This window comes from Lolium perenne, chromosome 2 (genome assembly GCF_019359855.2).
Source record: "Lolium perenne isolate Kyuss_39 chromosome 2, Kyuss_2.0, whole genome shotgun sequence".
Lineage (NCBI taxonomy): Eukaryota > Viridiplantae > Streptophyta > Magnoliopsida > Poales > Poaceae > Lolium > Lolium perenne.
Window position 1 is genome coordinate 127,155,034 of NC_067245.2, and position 15,156 is coordinate 127,170,189.

The window sequence follows — 15,156 nt, forward strand, 5'->3', positions numbered from 1 at the left end:
AAATTTCAGCATGAAATGGAAATCATCGTAATAGAAAAGTCAAATATCTATGATTGGATCATGGTGGAAATATTTGAATTACGATTTTTAGCGAACATCTAAGAGAATTATTAAATTGTTCTACAACTCACGTTTCTTGGAGTATCATAGTGATGATAGAGTATCCAAGAGACGTATCCACACCTTGTTGGATTAATGATGAGATAATATAAATTGATGCCATTATATTTTGTGGATTATGCTTTAGAGACTACCGCTTTTACACTAAACAGAGCATCATCATAATCCGTTGAAATGACACCATACGAGTTATGGCATGGGTATAAACCCTAATAGTCCTTTCTTAAATTTTTGGTATGTATAGCATAAGTAAATAATTTTACAACCAAAATCGGATGAATGTCTTTGTTGGTTATCCCAAAGAAGTAATTGGGAATTTTTTCCACTATGGAGACAAAGACAAAAGTGTTTGTCGATGTTTCTTACTTATTTCCAAGAAATTGTTTCTGGCGAAGTATTTGAGTGGGAGGACAATAGAACTTGATAAGGTTGATGAACCTGAGCATGATGATCAGAGTAGCGCATCATCAGAAATGGTTCAGGAAGCGGCCACGATGATCATGGCTCCCATGTCTACAAAGTGTTATAGTCATGGAGATCGAAGTACCTATTGAACCTTGCAGGTATGGTTTATTTTGTGATTAAATAAATGATTTATGAACAAAGGATTGATTTTGAACAATGATAAACCAACTACATACAAAGAAGTTATGATGGGCCCTGACTCCGTTAAAATGGCTAAGCACCATGAAATTCAAGATAGGTGAATACTTTTTGAAAGTTAATGGATCTATAAAATTGATGGACTTGGATGCAATATCCTTGAAGAAGCTCGACTTGTCGAAAATTTGTTTACGACAAAGTTCAAAGAGTTGACTACAATAAGATTAGATCTTCCGTAGCGATGCTTATAGTCTATGTGGATTATTCTAGTAAACGCTACATATTTCTTTTTTGAGATATTCTAGTAGGATGGCAAAATACATTACTTAACATAAGTGTGTATGAAAAGTGTATACAAGATACAACCAAGAGTTTTGCTGGTCCGTGGAATACTAGATAGGTACTAGTTGAATACCCGTGCGTTGCTACGGGTTCTTTTTTTGCAATACGTTAATAAAATACATGAACAAATTATGTGTACGAAACTACAGCCACAAGATATTTCTGAGAACGCTTAAAGTTGTACCTCATTCTAAGTATATTTTGACAAGAGACATAACTGACATCATTTGAATATGAAAATAAACACTCCACTAATTATTTTTATCAACTAATCTACACCCTGATGCTCCTTAGATATTGTTGTACAATATCAGGTATATTGTGTCCTGCTTCATTTTCATCATACCTGAGCAAGTGTATCAAAAAGTTTTTCCGCGGCTCGTAACCATCCTACCTATTCTTTACCATTCCATAAGAGCATAATATAAAACACAAATAATGAATTCATGACTGTGTGGAATACCAACCGGTGATCTACGTGGCCATGCAAAAATATCGGCATCCCAGCCAGGTTGCGCTAATGCGAGTTAGGTTTTAATTCTTTGTAACTTTAATTGCTAGTTGTGAGATTGGATAATTTTACTCTCTAGTGATGACAACACCGAAAGAGGATCCAGAACCAATACATAAGATCCATCCTTATCAATGGAGAATAATTTAAAGTTTCCCATGGATGCATAAGGAAGCAAACCTTCAAAGTTGGACAAGTAAATTATCATTACCAATTTGCGTGAAGATATTTTGTAGTCTATCCCATGCCAACTATCGAACAACATGGCCAGCGACTACATATTTTGCTTCACTCAGCCACTTGTGGCCTCGTCACATGACCAGATTAAAATGGGCACATTACCTTGTACCATGTTACATGTAAAGTTTGGTAGAATGCCAGGTGCAATTATTCCAATTAGAAAACACACAAGGAAAAACAAATTGACGTCACCACTACTTACTTTTCATATCATTCTTATGCTCCAATCATATATAAGTAGGAGACATGATAATACTTCCATACATCATGCCTACAAAATATTGATGATTCTGAGTACAAATCTTACGATAGATAGATGATCAAGAGATAGATGATATTCTATCAGTTTAACACAACACTAAACACTACCACTATAACTTCTTCAGCGTGTATTGTCACACCGTTGAACCGCTCATTCTCCTCGGTTGGGCTCGTGTGGAGCGGAGGTTAACAGTTCCAGCATCATCTTCTCTTCTTCATGACGGATAGTAGCTGTAGGAAAGAATGCTTTATGTTAGGAAATGCACCTAAACATTCACCATCTGGTGAGCCCTAAGAAGTGAGCTCATGGCTGGTGTAAGGGCATCACTTACCAGCACATGTAGCATACTTCAGCCGCATACGCGATATTTCCCCCATGAAGTCAGTCATCATCAAAGCATGAAGTGTGTGTTTCATGGATAGTGAATCCGGCATGTAGGGATGCCCAAGAGTCGCAATGAAGGCCATGGTTTCAGCGTATCGTTTAGCCCTCGACCTACACGTGTCTGACGACACTAAGAAGGATGGCATTTTGATGCACTTACTTTGAACCATTGGCTGCATGACAAATGAAATATAACAAAAATGTCAGTATGGAAGCATGTAACAAATCTAGAGCTTTTTTCTTGGCAACTAATATTGCATGTTCGCATCACTCACTCCACTATAAACAATGCATCAGTTTTCACTAATTTATTTGTGGCATACTTACATGCATATGCTCAACAAAGAATAAGTTTTTCCTAAATACGAAAGCACTATTTAGAACTCTCAACTTCATTTTAGTGTACATAATGACAAGATAGCATATGGCATCAGCAAAATAATTCAACTTTTAGGTCAGATGATTATTCTATGCCCATCTTTCAGTGTGTTTTATAAAATCATAACTATTGACATATCAGCAAGTTCTTCGTTTATGTAGTTGGTAAACGTTGCTCCTGGAAGCGTCTAGTATATCAATACCAATGCCATCATGCTTAAATGTTCCATGTGTATTATGTGGCCGCTATGGTTAAATTACCCTGTAAATTAAATTTCGCCAGGGTGCTTCTGACTACACACGATGCTAAACAAGGAGAATAAGCAAAGGTTAGCAAAGGTGTGTTCAACCATTAACTTCACATTCACACACACTTACAGGGTAATATTGTAGGTTATTAAGGGATATAATGCTAAAACAAGCAGAGGTTACCAAAGGTTTGCCGTATGGTATTCTTGCAATTTATGAGGGAGGCTGAAGTGGATCGAAGCTACACTGCTAAAAAGCATGTAGAAATAGAGTTCTCTTTTTCCTAAAACCACATGTACTATGTCATCAAAAAAGAATGTTTATTTCATGATCTAGTTTGCTCAGAATTGGCTACCACGATATCATGCACAAACATTTTAGAAGCTTGGATGATATTTTCTCACACTAAAGCTTGTAATATAAGATGTCGGTTACAAAAAACCGCATATTTTATTTCTGTAAAATATTTTACCTCCCTTCTTCAGTGATAACCACTCTATAGCAAGCACAAAATGATCTCATAGTTTCAGAAGTAACCCAGGCAGTCGTCCTTTTATCATGCACATGAACCATGTACCATCTCTACTAAACCATGTAAGAAATTCCCAGCAGCCAAAGAAGAAACAATGTAACATAGTTGATTTGTACTCGAGCAGCTCTTTTAGGAATAAAGATAATTGTGCTACTGGAAATAACATTGTTCTGTAAATAAACATGGATATAAGTAGATAAACAATTATGGATAGTTTAGAGTTATGAATACATAACAATGGAGCTAAATTCAGTGATATGTAGATTCTACTGCAAGAACTACCATGCAGGTAAGATAGCATTAACCAATCTTGAAATATGCATATAACCAAAGCAGAGAAACAAGAGTTCTCTGACTTAGATGCAGCAGAGAAGGAATCCACAACATAAGAACCATAAGGCTATAGGGCATGGTTTTAAAGGCGCCAAGGCGTCCTAAGGCGAAGGGGGGGCGCTCTGACACTTAGGCGACGCCTAGGCGGACGCTTTGGACGCCTAGGCACCTAAGGCGGGCGTTTTTCTAAGGTGGAGGGGGAGCGCTTGGACTCCTAGGAGTCCCTAAGGCGACGCCTTTAAAACCATGCTATAGGGGAAAGATAAGCAACATGTGCTGACCTGCAGCTCTATATCAATAATAAGCTTGGCCCTTTTTATTTTCCAGGAGAGGAGTCAGAAATATTGTCCTGGAAAAAAATATGATTACTGTTTCACCTAGAAATATAGCGAGTTATAAAATTGTGTGATGGATCAACTAACAATCAACACAGGACAATATGCTTATTTTTTATAAGAAATGCCCGCCCAAAACAAAGGGGAAATCTGCAACAATAACTAAATCTGCTTGAGAAATCTTAGAAGATATACAGTAGTATTCCTTGAATGTCCAAGATATCTAACTTTTAACTGCAAAGCTGGTTTGATTTTTTATGGCACCTATCCAGCTCTACATATTACACTGAAGGCTGATAAATATGAGACCGACAAACAAACAATGCAACTAAAAAAATCAGAGATTAAAGCTGAATACATGTAGACAGATTGCTCACACTTTAGTTACAAATATTGAAATGTATGCAGCCTCTCCAATACAATTTCTAAAGCAGCATATGCAAACTTCCTTTTTCAATTTGTCAATTGTTACTGCTGCGTTTGAGCCACTGAAAATAAATAATGAAGCAGTAAGGAATATCATTAGCAGGGTTTGCTTTTATCATGCTACAATATTTTTGAAGTGAGGCCATTCAGTGATCACGTTAAACATAGGCCATGACACAGTTATTTGCTACGGATTCAGCTTTGATGTTTGCTAGAACTCTCACCTTGTTGAATGCTTGGAAGGCTATCAGAGGCAGAGAGATAGGGTCCCTACTAACGTTGTTGCTAACTTAACTTCCTCCAGATCATGTGCCCAATAATGCAAACCTTGGTCAGGTATCTGCAAAAAAAAATGGCATGTTAACTTGTATGCTTGTCAAAAGGAGAAAAGAATAATAACAACACATAGAATACACCATCCTTCAGGTTTCCAGAACCAAATAATTGTCAAGCTAATACTGGTTATCGAATTGCAGAACTATGGCATAACTATGGCACCATATAATATTATGATAAGCGTTTTATGATATCTGCACTTAGTGTCATTCAAGTAGAGAGTTCCTTGAGTACCACCCAAGTAGGGGATTCCTCTTCTGCAAAAAAATTTCTATTTGCGTTAGATCTCTGAAAAGGCTTACTGTGTCAAAATTTCATCTAATGCTGGTCCGGGAAAATAATCAGCAATCGTCGAGCACAAGCTATCATTACACAAACAGAAAGCAGGAAATATTGTTTTGTTCAAGCTTTCCCCTTCAAATTGCAAATGCTTTACTACATACTATGGTAGAAACAAATGACCAGATCTGAGGGAGGCCACGACAGTATAGAACACGCCATCAATGCAAGGGCTCGAATCTGTTTTTATAATCCGAATTGCACAAAGAAATCACAGCAAACAACAAGCTCATCTATGATTATAATAGGATGAATTTCTAGATAAAAAATCAGTAATGAGAATCTGACAACAAGATTAAACAGCCATATAGAGTAGATGGGCATAATTGAAACACCACAATCTGCGGTAAATAATACAGGGAGGGGGATGATGTCGCCTAGTTCTGCACATGAGCACATCTACCAACCCCGTCGATTGTTGGCATATACCAGGGTGTGTAGCTCCTATTGAGCATGTAGGCTTCTATGTCAGACATGTTTGTCTGCAATTCAAAAGGTACTCTAGGAGATGATCTGAAATGTTTAACCACGAACAGCACAATCTTGAGGCCTAATGAATACACAAATGTTCGTTACCTCCTGAACCAGTAGAAGGAATAGGATTCGAGCAGCAGGTTGTGGAAGTAGAACTCCTTCGTGTACCCTGCAGTCGCCTCCTCGCGATGGTCACTGCCCCTGGAGCCACCGCCCTCCACCTGCACGTCATGAATCTCAATCAAACCAAAAGAATAAGCAGCATCAGTGCATGGGGGCATGCGCGCAGAGGATGTCTGAGGGGTGTAGCAGACCAACACTTCTTCGTCCAAAGATGCGGCTTAAGGAGGAGGAAGACGTCCTGTGCACGCCCTCCTGTCTTCTGGTGGGCGACGAGCAAGATGGACGGCGCAGCAGCGTGGCCACTGTCGGCGGCGTCTGACCTATTCTGTGGTCGGAGGTTTCCCGGTGGCGGCAGCAGCTGGTCCAGTCGCCGGATTTGACAGAGGTGACTGGGAGACGAGGGGAGAACAAGGGCGGGGAGGGGGCTTTGAGCATTTTGTGCAGGAGGTGGTAATCTCCACGACCTCCACGATCGACAGTTGCCGCGCAAGGAGCTAACCGGCAGTTGCATGGATTGACCCGCACGGGGCAGACCGGCGGTTGGAGAGGGGCGGCCGGAGAGGGGGGGCGGAGAAGGAGGCATCGGCGACGCGGCGCGCCTGACGGTAGAGACAGCGGAGAGGGGGGGCGGAGAGAGGCAGCCGGAGAGGGGCGGCCGGAGAGAGGCAGCGCATCGACGGCAAGGCAAGGAATCAATCAGGGGATATTTTTTTCATTTTGGCTGTGCGGGACGAGAGGTCAAAGACCGTGCGTGGGTGGTGACCTGCTTGGTCGTTTCCATCAGCCGGTTTTGTGCCTGGTTTATTCCGTTTTTTACGTATAAACGTGGCGTGCGGGACAAGAGCGGTGGGGTTTTATTTTTGATTCGAGGTGGGAGGCTGGGACGTACCATGGGACACCACCTCAAGCCATTTAATATAGTAGAGATACGAACTTCAATTGGATGAAGTGAGTATCACGGAGTTGGAATCTTCACCGGATGAAATAGTCAAAGAGTTTTTGATTTCATCTGAAACGATGAAGATGCTTGCATTTGCAAGAAATTAAGTGGGAGCGCTGAGACATATTTGTAATACTTTATGTAGATGACATATCGTTGATTATAAATAATGTAATTATATAACTGATTAAAAAGGTTTCATTGAGAATTAACTTCAATGAAAGGATATGAACTGAAACATATTTAGTGTCAAGATCTATGAAGATAGATTGAAACACATAATAAGTTTAAGTTAAAAGTACATAGAATGAATATTGAAGTAATTCAATATAAAATATTAAGAAGGTGTTCTTTTCATGTGAAGGTTTACAAGACTTGAGTGTATTTGACACTTGATGAGTAAAAACACATGAGTGATTTTAGATCACGAATAATATGTACAAAATCAGATGTCCTATGTTCTAAAGAGTTAGGAGCATACACCAGAATGATTCATATGATGATCATTGGACAACAATAAAAATATTCCTGAGTGCTTTAGAAGAACCAAAGATATTAGTTTTATATGGGGTAATGACAAACAAATCCCTGTAAGGTGTTGCACCGATATTAGTTTGGTCGCATATAAAAATAAAAGTTTCAATCTCAATTAGGCTAAGTGTTGATTAAAAGGTAGCACAATGAGCTAGAAGATGTCTATGCTAGATTTAGATGAATTCTAAATATTTTGACGGATTCTACAAACAAAGGCAGAGTATGTCATTGTTTTGACAATGACTGAGGATGTTAAGTCGAGGAGTTCTTTTACAACTTGGTGTAGTTCCGATAGTGTCAGAACTTTGAAGCTATATTGTGTGGGACAATATTAGTGACTTATTTCAGACCGCGGAATTAAGGTTCCACCAGAGAACTAAGCCTATATAATTAATGCCGACTCATTTGGAAAATGAGTGATGCATTGAGACGCAAATGAATTGCAAAATACATACGTTTCTGAGCGTGTCAGATCCGTTGACTAAAACCTCTCCCGTGAGCAAAACATGATAAGCACCAGAAGGCCAGGGTGTTATATCTTTTCAAATGTAAACTAGATTATTGACTCTAGTGCAAGTGGGAGACTGTTGGAGATATGCCCAAGAGGCAATAATGAAATGGTTATTATATATCTTTGTGTTTATGATAAATGTTTGCATACCATTCTATAATTGTATTAACCGAAACATTCATACATGTGTGTTGTGTAAACAACAAGGAGTCCCTAGTAAGCCTCTTGTATAACTAGCTTGTTGATTAATAGATGATCATGGTTTCGTGATCATGAACATAGGATGTTATTAATAACAAGGTTATGTCATTAGATGAATGATATAATGGACATACACCAAAATAAGCGTAGCATAAGATCACGTCATTAAGTTCAATTTTCTATAAGCTTTCGATACATAGTTACCTAGTCCTTCGACCATGAGATCATGTAAATCACTTATACCGGAAGGGTACTTTGATTACATCAAATGCTACTACGTAAATGGGTGGTTATAAATGTGGGATTAAGTATTCGGAAAGTATGTGTTGAGGCATATGGATCAAGAGTGGGATTTGTCCATCCCGATGTCGGATAGATATACTCTGGGCCCTCTCGGTGGAATGACGTCTGATTAGCTTGCAAGCTTGTGACATGGTCACAAGAGATGACATGCCACGGTACGAGTAAAGAGTACTTGCAAGAGACAAGGTTGAACGAGGTATGGAGATACCGATGATCAAACCTCGGACAAGTAATATATCGTGTAAGGAATCGGTATCGTATGTAAATGGTTCAATCGATCACTAAGTTATCGTTGAATATGTGGGAGCCATTATGGATCTCTAGATCCCGCTATTGGTTATTGGTCGGAGAGGAGTCTTGACCATGTCTACATAGTTCACGAACCGTAGGGTGACACACTTAAGGTCTGATGTCGTTTTAAGTAGATATGGAATTTGGAATGGAGTTATAATTTTGTTCAGAGTCTCGGATGGGATCCAGGACATCACGAGGAGCTTTCCATAGTTTGGAAATTACTATATAGGAAGTCACTTTCCAAGTTTGGAAATTATCCGGTGCATTTATGGAAGGCGCTAGAATGTTCTAGAACCTTCCGAATGAAATCACCATGGAAGGTGGAGTCCCGGTTGGACTCCACCAAACCCAACCAGCCAACCAAGTGGGAGGGTGGAGTCCATGGAGGACTCCACCTCCTTGGCCGGCCAACAAGGGGGGAAGGGGAGAGTCCATGTCCCTCTAGGTTTCGTCCATATGGCAGTTTTTCAATTGGGGTCTTATTCGAAGACTTTGGGCAAACCCTTGGGGTTCCACCTATATAATGAGGTGGAGAGGAAGGGGCAGCGTTGTACTTGGCCGCACCACCATAGGGCGGCCCCTGGCCGGTGCCCCTCCCCCTCTCTCCCAAACCCTAGAACACATCCCTCCTCATACACCTCCCGTAGCGCTTAGGCGAAGCCCTGCCGGAGTTCTCCACCACCACCGCCACCACGCCATCGTGCTGTCGGGATTCCGAGGAGGATCTACTACTTCCGCTGCCCGCTGGAACGGGGAGAAGTACGTCGTCATCAACACCGAACGTGTGACCGAGTACGGAGGTGCTGCCCGACTGTGGCACCGTCAAGATCTTCTACGCGTTTTTGAAAGCGGCAAGTGATCGACTACAGCAACAATGAGATCTAATCTCGTAGGCTTTGGAAATCTTCGAGGGTTAGTCTCATGATCTTCTCGTTGCTACCATCTTCTAGATTGCATCTAGGCTTGTTATTCGTTCTTGCGGTAGGAAATTTTTTGTTTTCTGTGCTACGAATCCCATCAGTTTCACATAACACATGTTGTGTGATCAGATTTCCGGGAATAGGCTGGGATGAAAGCGGTAATGAAGGCGGAAAGAATAGGAAGTCCTTACGGAAGATCATTTTATCAATGTTCGCCGCCTCCGTCTCGTATGTTTTTTACTTTGCCACCAGAGTTTTGATCCTCTAGTTTCTCGTCTTTAGCTTATCAGCAAATTCCGACATGTCCTTGCCGTGCTTGGCTTCGCGTTCCTTTTTCTCTTTGGTCTCTTTCTCCGAAGATTCCTTAAGAAAAGCACTTCAAGTTCCGCGGAGAGGTCATCGATGGATGGGCGTTTGGCAAGTAATTCTGCAAGGCGGAAAGCAAGCCAAAAAAGTAATTATACAGAGTATTTATGAAGAATATGTTGAAGAGTTGGAAGTTTAGCCGGAATCCTTACCCTCGTTATTTTTCAAACGAGTTTCAAGGTGAAGGATCGCCTTCTGGCTCTCCGCATCTCTTGTGTGCAGTATCTCAATCTCCGTTTTTTCCTCCAGCACTAGCACGCGGAGATCCTCATGCAGTTTGTGAGTGTTCTGAGAAGAAAACAACAAAGGTTAGCCGAAATCTTGTGCTAGGGAAATTTTAAAAGCTTCCGCTAAGATACATTAGAGTTGGTATATTCAAAGCATCAGTTCACACATTATACTCGGAAAACGTCCAAACCAATGATTGGGGGCTGGTGTTACTTGGCGCATGTTCTTGTGCTTTGCAAAGAATACTTTGAGGCTGCTCTCGAGCTTGTTCAGATCTTGTTGCTCTGTTTCCGGGGGCCCCCACACTTCGTTCATCAGATTCTTCATTTCCGCATGGTATTGTGACAGGGGAACTTTTTTGAGAACCGGAAAGAACTGCGGGTGCGTCTGGGGCGTACCAGTTGTACCGCTCAGAAGCAACTTCTTTAAGACATCATGAGCCGGAGCTTGAGTCGACGTGCCATCTGGCTCTTCGTGCGGAGGCTATGACGAGGAGGTGCCCTTGCCGGAATCCACCACCGTTTCCTCAGGAAGATCATCAACATTGATGACATCTTTCAGATCCGAAATGGCAAACTCGGTGGCTTTGGGCAGAACCTCCACCTCTGGAGTAACTGGCATCGTTGCTGGGGAAGGCTTGGCCTTCTTCTTGGGGTTCTTGGGGGGCTTGCTTCCGGAACTTTTGTTGCATAACCAGAAAGGACACAATACTTAATGTATGCCGGCTCGCAGTAGCAAAAGAAAGTTAGTCGGAAATCAAGCACTCAAGAGGACAAAAGGAAAAAAATGCTCGATGTGGCGTTGGGACTGTTTACTGTTTGCTGGTATCAATCCGCTAGAGGCGCTGTTTCTCCTTCTCAGCTTTCCGGGTGGCCGCGGTGCTTGGCGTCTCAAGTGCGCGCTTTGAAGTCGGGCCGGAGGGTGCAACCCTCTTGCGCTTGGCAGGAGCCGGAGCCTCGGTAGCTTCCGCATCGGAGGCGGCCTCGCGATCGGTGGTTCCGGCATGAGGAACTCTGGTCAAAGTTCCAACGTCCTTCTCCTTGAGGGCTTCGAGCTGAGCAAGCAAAATTAAAAGTCCTTAGACAAAATAGAATCAGCAGAAGAAGAATTGGCTGGTGAGAAGGAAGACTTACCGCGGTTCCGGATTCTTTGATGTGGATGTCGATGTTGCACACGTGAACGTGAAGATCACGCGAAACCTTGATAAGCACCCGGATCGGTTTGTCCAAGGCGTCGGTGGAGAGGTTGTCCTTAGAGGCACGCATGAGGTCATCGCGCCCCGTGTAGTGGAACATCAAGCGGTCCCTGTGTTGAAGCAGTTGGATCCGCTTGGTGAACCATGACATGGTCAGGTCCTTCCCCGACAAGCCCTCCTCAGTCAGCTTGCAGATCCGCTGAACCGCCCTTGTTAGCTAAGGCGACTCGGAAAGATGAGGGCATTGGGACCAGGCAGGGGTCTCGCTGGCAGGGCTATTTTTGAACTCCGGCAGCACCTTCGAGCTAGCCGGATTGGAAACATCCTTCAAATAGAAGAAGCCTCCGGACCAGTACCGTACCGACTCGTGCCGATCGATGTGAGGGTAGACTCGGCCGGGGCGGAGTTTGAAGATGATGTTTCCGCAGGTGGCTAGCGAGGAGGTCTGCGAGATTTTCTCCTTCTTGACGAAGAAGAAATACTGAAACAGTTGAAGATCGGGGGTTACCCGGAGGTGGCCCTCGCAAAGTGTGACGTGGTTGCTGATGGCCAGGATGCTGTTGGGTGAAATGTTGTGGGCTGCAGTTGATACGCCTGGAGGATTTCCGTGAAGAAGTCACTCGGCGACAGCAAGAATCCTCGCTCTATCAGCGCCTTGCTCACCACCCACTCTTCGGCTTCGGCAGCTGGAGCCAGCGCACCCGGAGTCGTTCGACAAGATCCGGGATGCAGGAATCCTTTCGCCTCGAGGTTACGGAGTTCGATTTCTGTGGTGGTGCATGGCCACCACTTCCCTTTGGACTCACTGTCGCGAGCTCGAGCCTTGGATTTCTTGGCGGCGGCTTCTTCTGCCTTCTTCTCCATCTGCTCAGTCCCGGCAGTTTCTTCCGGGTTGGCCGATGTCCCTTCCGTGGCCTTGGTGGAATCCTTAGAAGGATTCAGCTGGACGGGGATGAAAGGCGGAGGAGCGGAGGAGATTGGAGTCGCGGCTATGGGCTGGGACGTTGACGGATGTGGAGTCGAAGAAGACATCTGCAGAAGATGCGAGATAGCTAACCTTAGCCGGAGCCAATTCTATACCCTGGTCATCCCTACCAACTTCGGCGAAAAGACTAAAGCTCGAAGGACTTACCGGAATGGTTTCCGCGGTGGTCGGAGTCGCCGGCGGTCGGACTTAAGAACATGACGAACTAGATGAATTGCACACGGCGGCGCGCGGCTCCGGTGATCTTCCGGCACACTCCGGTACGGCGGAGGGAGGAAGCTCGGAGGCGGCACTGTGCTGAGAGGTGAAAAGGGGTGAATGGGGTGATTAGGGGTGAGCGGTGAGATATTTATAGGCTGGGGATGAGATTCGTGCTCCACATCCTGTGGTCGGATCGCAAGCGTCGCGCCGTTGGATGATTGACACGTGTCCAAAACCCTAACGGTAAAAATAGCAAAGGATAAGTTACCGCACAAATCGCCTGAAAATGGCACCAAGATTGGCGGAGCCGTTTGAACCTATTAAGGTTCCGGGTAGTAATTTAAAAACGGCCAACCGTTATCTCTGCAGGGAAGTAATCCGGAAACGCATTGTAAAAATGACGTCGATGGATGAAGTCCCGCGAGATGAAGGACTTTTCCGGCATGCGAGCTGGAAAGGAAAAGATCATCAAGTTGGAGTTCTTCAAGTTTCCACGAGTTACCGCGAGGATTGTCGGAAGCAATAATTTGGCAAGGCAGAAACAAGAGGAGAATCTCGGAGAACTCTAGGGCTACTGTTGTGGGTATACTTCATGGGTGTACCATCGACAGTGCCTAGATCCGGCAAATCCGGGTGGCCCATAGATGGTGATGGTGGCATGTGGCCCATCGGCGGCCCAGTTGCTGTAGATCAAGATGGATGAAGTCCAGCCCAGGAACAAAGAGCCGGATCCTCCGACCAACTCTGGAAGTCGGATCCGGCATGGCCCATGGGGGGTAGTCGGATCTGGTGCGACATGTAAGGGAAGGCTGATCCTTGACGTACACGACAAGATATTGTAGCGTAGTTAGGCAACTTATATTCCGGCTAGGACTCCGTGTAAACCCTACATCTGTGCGTCTTTATAAGCCGGATTCTGGGATCCCTGGAGGCACGACCACAACTCATTGTAACAACGCGAAAGCGTCCAAATAATACCAGACAAGCAGCTGTAGAACCTGTCTTCGAGCAGGTGTTCCGAAGCTGAGTAAATCGCGTATCACCGTCCCGAGAACTCTCCACCCTATGACCCATACTTCTTCTCCCCTTGTGAGGATCCCTCCTCCAAAGTATGGTCGAATAGGCAACTACAGTGAACGATGCGATCATCAAGATAGCTTGTTTCCTGGTACGTTTTCTAGAAACCCAAGGTCAACCATTACGATTTAAGTCAAGCGTGTGAATCATTGAGCGTGGAAACTGATTTAGCTTGTGATGAGGCCATAAGGTGGGTCGCACAACATGTGTCATAGCAATACAAAAGTTTGATAAGTTGGGGCCTCAGCTGGCAGTTTTTTTAATAAAGGCCATGGCCATGAACGGAGCATCTCTAATAGGACGACGCATTTCGGACGTCTTAAATATACGCGCGTGTTCGTTTGCATTGGTGTAAATGGTCGAAATCGACCGCATGTCCGTTTGCGTTGGGGCGGGCTCCGGCGGCACGATGTATTTTTTTTTCGATTTTGCATTTTTTGAACGTAAAAAACATAATTTACATAGTAAAATAAAGGAAAATAAAAACCCTAAGAATGGCTGCGCCTACTGGTTCTCGTCGTTGCTATCGATCACGACGAGCTTCGGTACCGCCCACGGCTAGTTGGGAAGCGACGGAACATACACCGGTGCCGGCGGCGGTGATGGAGGTGGAGCAGCCCAGGCCGGTGGTAGCGGTGGTGGAGGTGGAGCAGCCCAGGCCGGTGGTGGCGGTGGTGGAGGTGGAGTAGCATACTCCGGCAGAGGAGGTTGAGTAGCCCACGCCGGTGGTGGAGGTGGAGGCCCCCATGGGTTGTACAGCGGAGGTGGAGGCGGCGGTTGAACCGTTGGCGCAGCCGAGTACCGGAGCGCCCGTCGTAGGGCCTCTTCTTCTGTGAGACCCAGCAGCATGATGCCGGTGGCATACCGGGGCAGCGGCGGCTGCACCGGTCAGTCCACCTTCGAGACGAGGACGCAAAGCCTCGCGATCTCGTCATCCGTCATGTTGTCCGGGTACTCGAACTTCCGGCCCTCCGCCATGGCCAACTACCATTCCTGAGAAATGCACGCGACATAGTCGTCGTTGTCGTCCTTGGTCTCCTTGTTGTGGTAGTCCAACGCCTCGTTGTAGTCCTCGTCGTCGCTACCATCGTCGTCCTGTGCAAGCACCGGCGCCTGCCGTGTTGGACGACGAGGAGCTGGTGGACGGTCAAAGGGGAAGTCCTTGTCGCCGAGGAAGCCCGCCCTCCTCCTCAGATCCTTCTCGGACTCGCGCCAGGTGCGCCAGGTGTCGGAGTCGATGGCGTAGGCGGGATCGGCCCGGAGGTCCGGCGGCAGGTACCGTCGCACCGTATCTCGGCGCTCCTATATGGCTCGCGCGCAGACACGGGCGGGACGGGCACCCGGAGGTAGCTTAGCCGCCAGCCGCCAAGCATGTGGATGGCCCCTAGCCGTCGCACGGAGTCCAGTTCGCGTG

At 44.9% G+C, this 15,156-nt stretch overlaps 2 long non-coding RNA genes across 4 annotated transcripts in view; one reads left to right on the top strand and one right to left on the bottom strand.

The window, feature by feature from the left end:
• LOC127333484 (uncharacterized) overlaps window positions 1-15,156 on the top strand; it is a 122,832-nt gene that overhangs the window by 15,748 nt on the left and 91,928 nt on the right. The window lies entirely within an intron of this gene.
• On the bottom strand, window positions 2,083-6,059 carry LOC127333483 (uncharacterized). Of its 3 annotated transcripts, XR_011750961.1 has the most exons (4): window positions 5,967-6,059; window positions 4,940-5,055; window positions 2,410-2,635; window positions 2,083-2,308 (listed from the first exon to the last, which is right to left on the bottom strand). It is a non-coding gene; the product is annotated as an uncharacterized lncRNA (long non-coding RNA). The 3 variants fall into 3 exon arrangements; XR_011750960.1 differs by lacking the exons at window positions 4,940-5,055; window positions 5,967-6,059 and adding an exon at window positions 4,236-4,288; XR_007871185.2 differs by lacking the exons at window positions 4,940-5,055; window positions 5,967-6,059 and adding an exon at window positions 3,562-4,061.